The sequence below is a fragment of the Molossus molossus genome, unplaced genomic scaffold (genome assembly GCF_014108415.1).
Source record: "Molossus molossus isolate mMolMol1 unplaced genomic scaffold, mMolMol1.p scaffold_m16_p_12, whole genome shotgun sequence".
NCBI classification, from domain to species: Eukaryota; Metazoa; Chordata; class Mammalia; order Chiroptera; family Molossidae; genus Molossus; species Molossus molossus.
In genome coordinates this window covers 18223316-18235508 of record NW_023425347.1, presented here as the reverse complement: position 1 = coordinate 18235508, position 12193 = coordinate 18223316, and the positions used below count along the sequence as shown (strand labels likewise).

The following is a 12193-nucleotide window of genomic DNA, read 5'->3' as shown; positions in this document are numbered from 1 at the left end:
CCAGTCAAGGGCATGTATCTAGGTTGCAATTCAATGCTCAGCCCTGGTTGGGGTTATGCAGGAGGCAAACATTTGATGTGTCTCTCTCACATTGATGTTTCTCTCTTTCCCTCTTTCTTTCTGTCTCTCTTCCTCTCTTCCATTCTATCTGGAAATCAATGGGAAAATATCATTGGGTGAGGATTAAAAGAAAAAAAAATCCAACATTAATTCTGATTATAAAATATAAAAACTCACAGAATATTAGGAATGGAAAGTAATACCCACAATTTGATTTAAAAATATATGAAAAACCTACAGCTAACAGCATGTTTAATGACAAATGACATAATTCTCCCTCTGTTATAAGGAAAAAGACAAAGATATTCACTTTGACCACTTTATTCAACATTGTACAGAACGTTCTAGCTGTTCAACAAACGAAGGCATCAGAAAGAAAGGTGGACAAAAAAACTTTTTCCTAAATGAATAGTCTTGGGGACTTACAGAATAATAGCAAATATTCCCAAAATACAAAAGTGAAACAATGGGCAAGAAAAAAAAAAAGCAAAGTAATAATGGCTCCACATTTCCAAATTTCGGGAGAGACATAGATTTACGGACTTAAAGTGTCCACCAAATTTCAAGTTCACAAATGAAAAACATACCTGGACAGATTATCCTGAAGTTGATGAAACAAAGATCAAAAGAAGGTATTCAAAGTTCCCAGAAACACATAATAATAGGTGAACAATGATGTAAATAATTAGATCATAATTGAAACAATGAAGACCAAAAATCTTTGAAGAGTGAAAGATTAAAAAATAAAATAAAACAAAAACACCTGTCAATATAGAATTCTATACATAGCAAAATATCCTTCAAAGATTAAGATAAAATACATTTTCAGATATTAAATAAGAGAATTTGCTGCCTACAAGATATAATTAGTTCTGTACTACAAGATATAATTAAGGAAGTGTTTTGGGCTGAAGCAAAATATTGACAGAAACAGATCTGCCAGAAAGAATGAAAAGCACTGAAAAATGATAAATATGTGAATACATACAATTATTATTATATTCCTTTTAATTTCAAAATATATACTTTGCCATAGCTAATTCAGATTATGTTCTGATTTTACAAGATGGCCTTTCTGATTCTCTAAATGGCCACACTGCCAGGAGTTGCAGTATGTATTACTTTATATTTTTCATTTTAATTTTTAATATGGTGCACTTCACAAATGTGTGTGTCATCCTTGTACAGGGCCATGTTACTTTTCTGTGTATCGTAGCAATTTTAGTCTATGTGATACTTGAAGCAAGCCCATCATTCTATACTTTAAATATCTGTTCTTATTTTTTATCTAAAAATCCTGTTTCTAAATTCCAGTCATGTTGGTGTTTGCTTGTGGGTAATTCCCAATAAAACAATCAAACAAATGGCATCTCTATTCAGAGCTCCATGTGATTGTTTAAGTCTCTTCAGCCACATAGTTTTCCTAGAAATGTTTCAAGACTTTTTATGGACCTTACAACAAAGAACTTAGGTAAAAATGCACAAGAGGCATATGTCTGTAGTAGCTGGTGGTTTATAATGCTTGGCTGTTATAATAAATAAGCCTTCAAACCTCCATGCCTTAACACAGAACTGCTTTATGACCGAGTCACTTTGAATCCATTGGGTTGGGACAGGGAAGAACTACTCAACCATTCAGGAAAGTAGGCTCAAAGGCAGGCACTCTTCGTCTTCAGCCAGAAGCTTCTAAGATCACCTTTGCTTTCATATCCAGCAGAAAAACAACATGATGAATTCTGCCTGTTCTTCCTCTAAAGTCTCTATGGAGTCATGATTTTGTTTTTTGGTGGGTTTTTTATTTTATTTATTTATTTTTTGAGACCAAGGAAAAGAAAAATAAAATAGGCATGTGGTAGGTTTATTACAAACAATGGAAAATGTGGAGCTTTATAAGCTGCTCTAGGTCAGAATTTCCATAATAACCCATCTCATTCAGGTCCTTCTTTAATACCAACAATGCTTTCTCAATCCAATTAGTCTACATAATTGAAAGTGCTCATGTACATGAGGTAAGCAGATAGCTGAAGGACAGTAGGAAGCCAGAATGATTAAAATGACTAGAATAATACAAGCTAAGCAATAAATGAAAGACAAATTGAACCAGGACTATGATATAAAGGCAAATCATAAAAGTGATAAAGAAGAAAATAAAGCATGAATATATTAAATAAGAGTGATATTTTAGAGAAAGAGGACTCTTATGTAGGGTAAGATCAGCTAGATCTTTGAAACTTATGGTTCAGTAGTTTTTGTTGTTGTTACTTATTTGTTTGTTTTTAATACAAAATAGTTGGCTTTATGTCAGTCATGTTCAGTCTTGAAAATGTATTTTTTTTCTCTCTTTCCCTTTAGGCAGTGTCTTTTTGGTAGCCTCTGAGGTCTTCAGGGAAACTCTAGACCTTTAAGGTCTATGTTTATGAACCACTGACTGATATGTAACCTGTGACCATGTGTTTGTAATGCCTTTATCAGAATGCCAACTGCCAACACCCTTTTATTTTTGTAAAATCCAACTTATTTTACAAGAACCAGTTCTAAAATTACACTCTCTCTGACACTGCCTCAAAACCTAGGTCGGATTCGCTACTCTTCCTCTGTGGGACCATTACATCATCCTGCCGCACTAGCATGACAATGTTACTTTATGTTTAAGTTCACTGTCTAATAGAATTCTAGCTCCTTTAGCACCTTTATTTTCTCAGTGACAGGCACACTGTCTGGTCTAGAGAATTTACTCTGTGAGAGGGAACAAAAATGCCTGAAACTTAACTGGATTAATATGAATTGACTTCAGTTGCATTCAGTAGAGTTGAATTGACTGAACAGAACAGAATTTAAAGAACTACAGAAAAAAATTTCCTAAGAAAGAGTGTGAGCTCAGAGCAGAAATGATGCAGAATGGCAGTCATAAAAGTTCCTGGATTTGTCATAGAGTTCCGTAATGAAGCATTCGAATCACGAGAAAACAAATAACGTAAGTACCACGAATCCTGGCTGAACCTAACAGGATTCAGTGTCAACAGTTTGAGCCGACGACTGGATATCGGAATGTAAATTTTATGCAGTAGAAACCTCACAATGAGAGCTGAAGTTGATTCTGTGCATTGAGAATTGTGGATCTCAGAGTACTACGATCGGTGCCTTAATATTTGCCAGAGTAGGAGAGTGATGAGAAATTTGTGTTATAATGGGGAAAACACCATATTTCCTACACAGAAATGTAGAAAAGAAGGAATACTCCAGATCACGCATGATAGCAACAAAAACTGAGGAAGAAAAAAAAATAAAAGGATAAGTTAAAGAACATTTTTGAATACCCACTATGGCAGACACTCTTGTTAGATGCTTTGAACACATCATCGCATTATTTCTTTCAACAACCTGGAGATTTTTAGAGAGGAAAAAATACGAGACTTAATGAAAGTTAGTAAACTTGTTCAGGATCACACATCTAGCAATTCAGAGGTCTGTTCAGTTTCAAATCACATGCCCTAATGAGGACATCAAACATAAATCTGCGTGTCTTACTTCCATGCTCTCACAGGGACAACTGTACCTGTTCTGCCTAGTTTCAGACACCAGGATCTCAGCCACAGTTTTCAGTTAGCTTTAAATGTCTCAGGTGAACAATTATTGATATTTTTTGAAGTTGTTGATTAGTTGTTTGGGAACATACGATATTATTTTAAAAATTATAGGTGTCTATAGGAAACATCAGATGTCTAATAAACAACTTCCCCAAATCTCCTTCTCAACAATATGAAATAATTTCACATTTATGGAAATTCAAAGTCAAACACCAAGATTACTTGTAGGCATGGAAATCAAAAACAGCAAAATAATTGCTTGTAAAAAAAAAAAAAAATAGCCCTGGCCAGTTTCCTCAGTGGTTAGAGCACCAGCCCATGGGCCAAAGAGGCATGGCTTCAATTCTAGTGAAGGGCATGTACCTCTTTTGCATTTCAATTCCAGCCCTGGTTGGGGTAATGTGGGAGGCAGCCAGTCGATGTGTCCCTCTCATGTCGATGTTTCTCACTCTCTCTCCTCCCACCCCATTCTATCTGAAGATAAATGGAAAAAATATCCTCAGGTGAGGATTTAAAAAATAAAAAAAATAAATAAATAAATAAAGGCACGTGCCACAGTCTCAAATGCTCCCACTCCATCTCTACCCTTTGTGTGTCCAGCACAAAAAACAAAACAACAAAAAATTTAAAGCGAACAAAAACAAGGGAATCAGAACAGGAATACTAGCTAAGAAGCCTTAGCGTCAAGTAGTCTGATCACCAGAAAAAGTAAACCCTCTCAAAACCTAGAGAAAAAGTAACTGGACAAGAAGTATAGGAGAGGATTTCAGAGTATAAAATGTCTTAAAGCAGAAGATATCAAAAATTAAATAATACAGCTACTGCCATTTATACTCAAGAATGCTTATTTCAGTCATGCATTAGAAAGCATGTTTAAATTCCTGTAAATGAGCTTAACCCTAGTTTAAGGAACACCTGAAAAATAATTGATCAATAATCTTTAAAGTACCAAGCTTATGAGAGACAAGAGAAAATTAAGGAGCTCATATACTGCAGGAGACTAAAAAAAATAATAATAAGTAACCCAAGGTGAAGCCTGGATAGGATCCTGGAACAGAAAAAAAGAACATTGGAAGAAATATTTGTGATATTTAAATAAAGGAGTTAGATTAGTAACAGCATTGTACACATGTTCATTGCCTGGTTCTGGTCATTGTACTTTGGTTATGTTAGATGTTAGCATTAGTGGAAGCTGGTTGAGGGAAATTGTACCAATTTTGTAATATCTCAGTTTAGTTAAAAATAAAATGTTTTTTAACTGGTCACCAAAAAATAGATGAAAATAATGCAGTTTAGTATACAGTTGACTTAAAAACACATGTGCAGCCCAGCTGGTGTGGCTCAGTGGATTCAGCTTCATTCCATGGACTGAGAGGTCCCAGTTCGGTTCCTGGTCAGGGCACATGCCCAGATTGCAGGCTCGATCCCCAATAGGGGTTATGCAGGAGGCAGCCAGTTGATGTTTCTCTCTCACATTGATGTTTCTCTCTCTCTCTCTCTAAAAAATCAATTTAAAAAACACACACACATAGAAAATCAATCAATAATGCCCAAGGGCAATATTCCACTCCCTTTCTGTCTGTCTCTATGTCTCTCTCTCTCTCTCTCTCTCTCTCTCTCTCTCTCTCTCTCTCTCTATATATATATATATATATATATATATATATATATATATATCTGTCTCTCTCTCTCTCTCCTTCCTCTTATGCTTGATGAGGAAACACACCCCACAGCAGACGGCTTGTTTCACCTTGTTGTCTTCTCAAAAGACTTTCAAAGGTCTCATTAGAAGGATACAGGAAACAATTTTCTGATTAACAGCAAGCCTGGAAGTCATTTATTTCCACATGACAAATAATCTTCTCTTCTCTGAGCCTGGTTTAACTCTGTTTCTCATACTGTTCGGGGCAACTGTAATTAATAGTTATTTACTTCCACTAAGCAGAGGAAAATAACAAAGAAACATAAAAATGAAGAGACTGTTGGAATAGGGACAAGTTTATAAGAAATAAAAGAAAGAGAAAAGCCAGTAAACATTTATTTCAGAAATGTTTTTGTTCCAATATTTACTTATCATAAAATAGATAATTTGCAATAATTATCATAGATTTTATTTGTGGGATGAGGTCTTGAAAATGTACAATCTCTGAAATAGACATTACTAACAGTTCTTGCCTTACTTAACTTATAACATCTAGGTCAAGATCCATTATTCTTTTTTGTCTGTCAGTGTATTTGTGGCAAACTCTGAGGTCAGTTATCTGTCTATTCCTAAACCTTGTAAAATTTTCCAACCACCTTACTATCATCGCTACTATCCTTAAAAATCTCTAAATGTGGCATTACCTCACTGCCCACAATTGCTTTAATCACAATCAAATAAAGCAGGACAATGCTATAATCAAAAAAAGGGGGGGGGGGCTGGTTTTTCTCCTGAAGAAAAGAAGACTCTATTGCCAAATGGAATATTAAGTAAGGACTAATCTATCATAGCATGTAATTACAGGGTAATGTCAGGCATTTTTCATGAAGGGGAGCAAACTAAATAAAAGAACCAGTGGAAAATGACTTGAAGGCCATGTACCATGCAGCAGTAGGGAAGCATTGTGCAATAACCAGAACATTGGGGGGAGTGAGTCCTTAGACGGGTGAACTTTTCAAATTTAATTTTCCCCCTTTAAAATTAAGAAATATAATTAATTGCTAAATTTTGTCCAGATCTATACACTTTTGCAATTTCAATGAGTCTGTTGAATTTGTTGAATGTTTAGTGATGATTTACTCATACACTCGGTTCTCTCAAAAAAAGTCCTCTTTTTTGTCTATGATTTAGTTCACATATTTTTTTTCTTTATCTAATCATCACACTATAGTTGAGAAATTCTGTTTCTAAATATATAGAAGGAAGGCACATATTATATAAAGGGTGCTTAACCTACATATTCTGAACATTATAAATTATATGTTGAGTTATATTCTTAATGATCAGAAATTACAGCTTTTGTTGAGTTTTATCTGAAGAAAGAAAAGAATACAGGGGAAAATGATATTCATAAATCTTCTTTAATCCAGCTTTGAATCCCATGAAACACTTCCTAGAGTCATTAGTAATAACTTTATTTTGATAATCAGTGGACTTTTTTTCAATCCCTACTGTATCTGAGGTGATAAGTAAATATCTTTATTTTATAATAAGAAGAAAGCTAGCCCTGGCTGGTGAGCTCCGTGGTTAGGGTGTCAGCTTGTGCACCAAAGGGTCATGGGTTTGATTCCTGGCCAAGGGCAAGTACCTGGGTTGCAGATTTAATTACTGGCCCCCGTTGGAGCATGTACTGAAGAGGCAATCAATCAATACGTCTCTCTCACATCGATGTCTCTCTCTCTCTCTCTCCCTTTCTTCCACTCTCTCTAAAAATCAATGGAGAAAATAGCCTCAGGTGAGGATCAACAAAAAATAAATAACTGAAAATAAATAATGCTGAAAAGGCCTAGCTCTCCTAGTCTTTCTCCTGTCGTTCTATCCTCGATGCCCTGATGCCCTCTGCTCTCCAGCCTTCCATTCTTGGTCCACGTTCTCTTCTCACTTTCTCCAGTGACTGTTTATTTCAAGATTTATACCCAGGATTCATTTTAATCTTGAGTTAATCATAATTTATTCTAATCCATAAGGTGACACACCTAGAGACCACTGCCTCTGAAAGAAGAATTTGTTCCTCACACGGCCCAAGGGAAAGGGGCATGCCACACCACTCGGGGCCACAGGGCAATGCACCCGGTGTTGTTGGCAGGGAGAAGCAGGCGTTATGTGAAAGCCCAAATCAGAGCTTTGATTGGGGTAATCATGGAATAAACAGCTAAGGATTTACTAGTTTGAATAATTCTGGTTGGTCTTCAGGTATAGGGGCCGTGCCTAGTTGTGTGGTACCTGGCCCCAGAATGATTGAGGGTAGAGGAAATACTAGCGTGGTGAGTGAGTTCGGAAGAATTTCAGAGTATGAGCTACAGATCACAGGAGATACAAACAATGTTAGCTGGTGGTTCGGTCCTGTAATTGATTAATGGATGCCACATAGACAAATACAGACTCTAAGAAAAAAGAAAAAAAAATGACTCCCCCGTTTATTTCATTTAAAAAATTTTTAAACAAAAATCTGTTGCATATCTCTTTATAAATGCAAATGAATACCTCAATGGCAAGAATTCAAATCTCAAGTTGTTTTCCATGCCCTGCAAACTTGAGCTCCCTACTTTGGTTGCCACCATCATTCAACATTCAATCATCAAAATCATAAATCTAAAAGGTAGTGTTGCCTTTTCAATCTTTTTTTTTTTTTTTATGCAAAATCAATCACTATCCCTTCAGTCCTCATCTCCTAAATATTGTTTTATTCTTTACACTTCTTTCAATTCATGGTCTCTTAATTTATTAGTCTATGATCACAAAACCGTGTCGATGGTCTCTCCTTCTGATCCCACAGGATAGAGACTTTATATCCATACTTACCATTTTTAGTGCTTTTTTTTATAGTCTTCAGGGCAATTCTTTCATTTAAATGTCCTTCAGAACATGCTTGGACCTTTATTTATTTTGAGAAACTTTTCTTACCCACCTTTTCCTCTGTGTTATTTGCTTTTTCTCTTGTATTTTCATTGCAATTTTCCTAATGTAGGGCAAACATTGCTTACTGCTACCCTCTCAAACTTCACCCCAACATATAATTTCTGTGATTTAAGAATCCCCTTTGAAAAAAAAAAAGAAATTCTCCATTCAAAAAGAAATCAGGTTAGGAAAAAAATCCCACAATAATTTATTGCATAAATTCCATAATTTTAAACTACAGCCGTCAATTACCAGGTATTTACTTTTTTGGAGTATAACTGAATTTGCTTTTTATTGTAAGCTATATTATTAGGTAAACAAGTCAAATATTCTTGTCAGCAATACATTTCTTGACCCAGTTTTCCAGATGTTACTTTTCTAATTTTCTCTTTAGGTAATTTGTCATCTCTTCAAGCTGTATTTGAAAATATTCACTTTAGAAAACAATGTGCTTTTTTAAAAAATGTGTATGTAAGACAAAATCAAGATGGATAAGTCGACATACTATAGTAAAAATAAAATTGAATAGTTTTAATATTAAGGCCTTCTTACTATTACACATCATTTGTGGTAGTAAGTCATGTAATTCCACCAAATAGTAAAAATAAGAGAATCAGAGTTCAGTATTTATACTATTAAAAAAATGAAGAAAAATATTTTTTAATAGTTTTTGAAAGATAATTTTCCTATATATTTCACAATTTTGATGCAGGAGTCAGGTGTTTGTATTAAATTGCTACTTTAAAATATTTCATTTTGGCTAAAAATCAAATAGGCAATTAAATTATTTTACAATTCTTAACAGACTTCTTGAGAGTGAGAAAATTAACTGCTCACTGGTATAGATATGCAAAGACTTTTATCCTGCAAAATTAGAAAGAAAAAGAATTCCCTAGATTTTGGTAATAACATAAAAAATCAGTAAATAATACTATATTTATCTATTAATTCTATAATTTATTCAGTAAGTGTCAATATTGTTGAAATATCTGAAAATATATAATCTAGCCCTCCTTCCCCTCTTCTTGTGTCTTATTTTACAGATAAGCAAACTGAGGCCTCTTTGACCCAGTAGTTAGGGACACACAGTGAATAGATTTATGAAGCCTCTTGCTGAGAGGTAAGAGATATACACACAATACAATTAATGTAATATTCTTGCAAAATGATTACCCTGAATTTTGCAAACGATCAGACCAATCCAGGATGTGGAGTTTCTATGATAGGTCAATATAAGCAGTATAAATGGTTGAGAAATATTTGTACCCGTTGAACAACTAATTTGACTTCTAGGATGTAATTATTTGTAGGGACACAGAGGTAAGTATTAGGATAATTATCATGCTGTTATTAATAATAATAATAAATTTTAAAACTAATTGTGAAACCATAAGGAGATAGTTATATGTTCTGCATTGATTGAAGAGCACTCAGATATTCTGGAAAAAAATATTTTCGATGAATATTTAGTAAATTAGATAAGACATAAAAGCATTATTGATATAACTATTATGTGAACAAAACAGCATATAAAAGTGCATGTAAATCATAAATCTGAGTGTGTAATGCAAGAAGGAACACATTGTCAAAAATGGACAAAAATAAAAAAGGCTATATCTTAATGGTGAAATTACTTTTCTTACATTGTTTTTGGACTTTCTAAATTTTCTTTTTAAGTTTATATCAGCTTTGAAAACAAAATGATATTTCAAAAGAAAATTATAGCAGTGACATTTGCATTCAATCAATATACTAATTAGAAATAAAGGATATCTATATGCTGAAAAAAATTAATGACATTTTCTATAATCAAAGCCTCTCTGTTATGAATTATATAGTACATTTGATGTTCTTAGATGTAATGAAAGAATACATATTCTTAAATGTTCTGTAAACTGGGTCTTCCTTTGATTTTGAGTAAATTCACTGCCAACTGGTAATATTACATATCAACACATCTCTAAATTTTGGACCCTATAAAAAGTCACAGCTCGATTCAATAGCACAAACATCTGACTGACAAATAAAAAGCATAGTATAAAACATATTACAGTGACAAATAAGAAATAGGCTCCTAACTACCTCATCTCTGTTAATCATAATTTATTAGGATGGCTACAATAGCACACACACACACACACACACACACACACACAAGTATTAGCAAGGATATAAAGAGTTGGTGCAGGGGGTCCACAGCTGATAGGAATATAAAACAGTGCGGTCATTATGGGAAAAGTATGGTGTTTCACAAAATATTTAAAATAGAACTACCGTGTGATCTGACAATTTCCTTTTGGATTTATTCCCAACAGAATTGAAAGCAAGAAATTGCAGAGATGTTTGCACACTTATGTTTGTAGAAGCATTATTTGCAGTTGCCAAAAAGTGGAAGCAACACAAATGGCTGGGGACAGATGAATGATAAAGACAATGTGATATATACACACAATGGAATATTATTAAACCTTAAAAAGAGAGACAATTCTGACCCATGCAATAACATGAGTGGACTTTAAGGACATCATGCTAAGTGAAATAAGCCATTCTCAAAAGGAAAAATACTGTGATTCCACTTATATGACTACCAACAGTAGTCAAATCCATGCCAACAGAAAATAAAATTATGTTTATCAGGACCTGTATGGAGGAGAAAATGGGGAGCTATTATTCAATAGGTACAGAGGTTCAGTTTTGCAGTATGAAAAGAGTTTCTGTGGACAGATGGTAACACAAAAATGTGACTATACTCAAAGCCATAAACTGCCACTCTGAAAATAATTAACATGGTAAATGTCATGTAGTGTGTATTTTCGTACAAAAGAAAGAAAGAAAGAAAGAAATAGGCTATTAAAATAAAATAAACAAATAAATAAATAACCTGAGTAGCTATGGTAACAAAAACCAAGTATACTATAATATCCAGTTACATTCCTTAAAATATTTCTATTTCTCCTCAGACAATAAAGCAGTAGTTAGCAAAAGAGATAAAATTCATAACAAAAAAGACAAAGTACAGTCTAGATACCACTGACTTACTTAAAATTATAGTAAGTATTGAATGAGGAAAATAAATGTGTACCTAAGGGTAGCAGGCTTTAAAATAATATTTAGAAATTCCATGACTTAGAGATCAAATTCAGGTGTTTGCCTTTTTATATCTCTTTAAAGATGTTATTCAAGAGTTTAGAAGGTATTGGATAGTTTTTTTCTCTTAATGTTTAAAGAAATCAAACAAACCCTGAAATAAAAGAATAATGTTGACAGTTTCATTTCTTTATTAAAGTGTTTTATGTGACTGTAATATTTTTCTAGTATAATACCTCACAATATAGTTAAAAAGGTATATAAGAACTCTGGAGAATAATAGATTTGTCTTTAAATTTTATTGAACTCCTTACCAATAAAAAGAACTTAAACATTTAGCTTATCTTCTCTATGTCTCAAAGTTTCTGCCTAAAAGAAGGATAATGAAATTGGCCTACGAGTGTTATTAGGAATCTTTAAGGCCAATTTAAACTGCACAATGCTTTTAAACTACTTTTATAAATACCTCAATTTAGCTAAAAACTGAAAACTGAACATCTCAGAGTCATTCAGAGAATGATAATGACCATATGTTTCATTCTTGGGAGACCCTAGATACAGAAGATCTCCAAAATAGATCTCAATCTACATGGATCGTGAATGAATTTTCTTATGAGTAATATAACAAGACATCCAAACAGTACAGAAGATAACATATATTTTTGAGTTGGGGAAAAAGGAATTAAAAATAACTTCCAGGATTTTAAAGAAAATATATTTTGATGCCCTTCTAGAAGTTTCTTTCCAAAGAACAGAGACAATTGTGAGAGATTTAAGGCCAACCAAGATGGTGACAAAGGAGTCTCCTGAGCTCCTCTCCTCCCACAGAAGCTCCGATGCACAGCTGCACATGGGTGAT

General features: G+C 33.8%; 1 non-coding gene across 1 annotated transcript; it reads right to left on the bottom strand.

Moving 5' to 3' along the window:
* Nucleotides 1–1203: 1203 nt before the first annotated feature.
* On the bottom strand, nt 1204–1306 carry LOC118627351. Its single transcript, XR_004959107.1, has one exon. It is a non-coding gene; the product is annotated as a U6 spliceosomal RNA (small nuclear RNA).
* Between the last annotated feature and the right edge of the window lie 10887 nt (nt 1307–12193).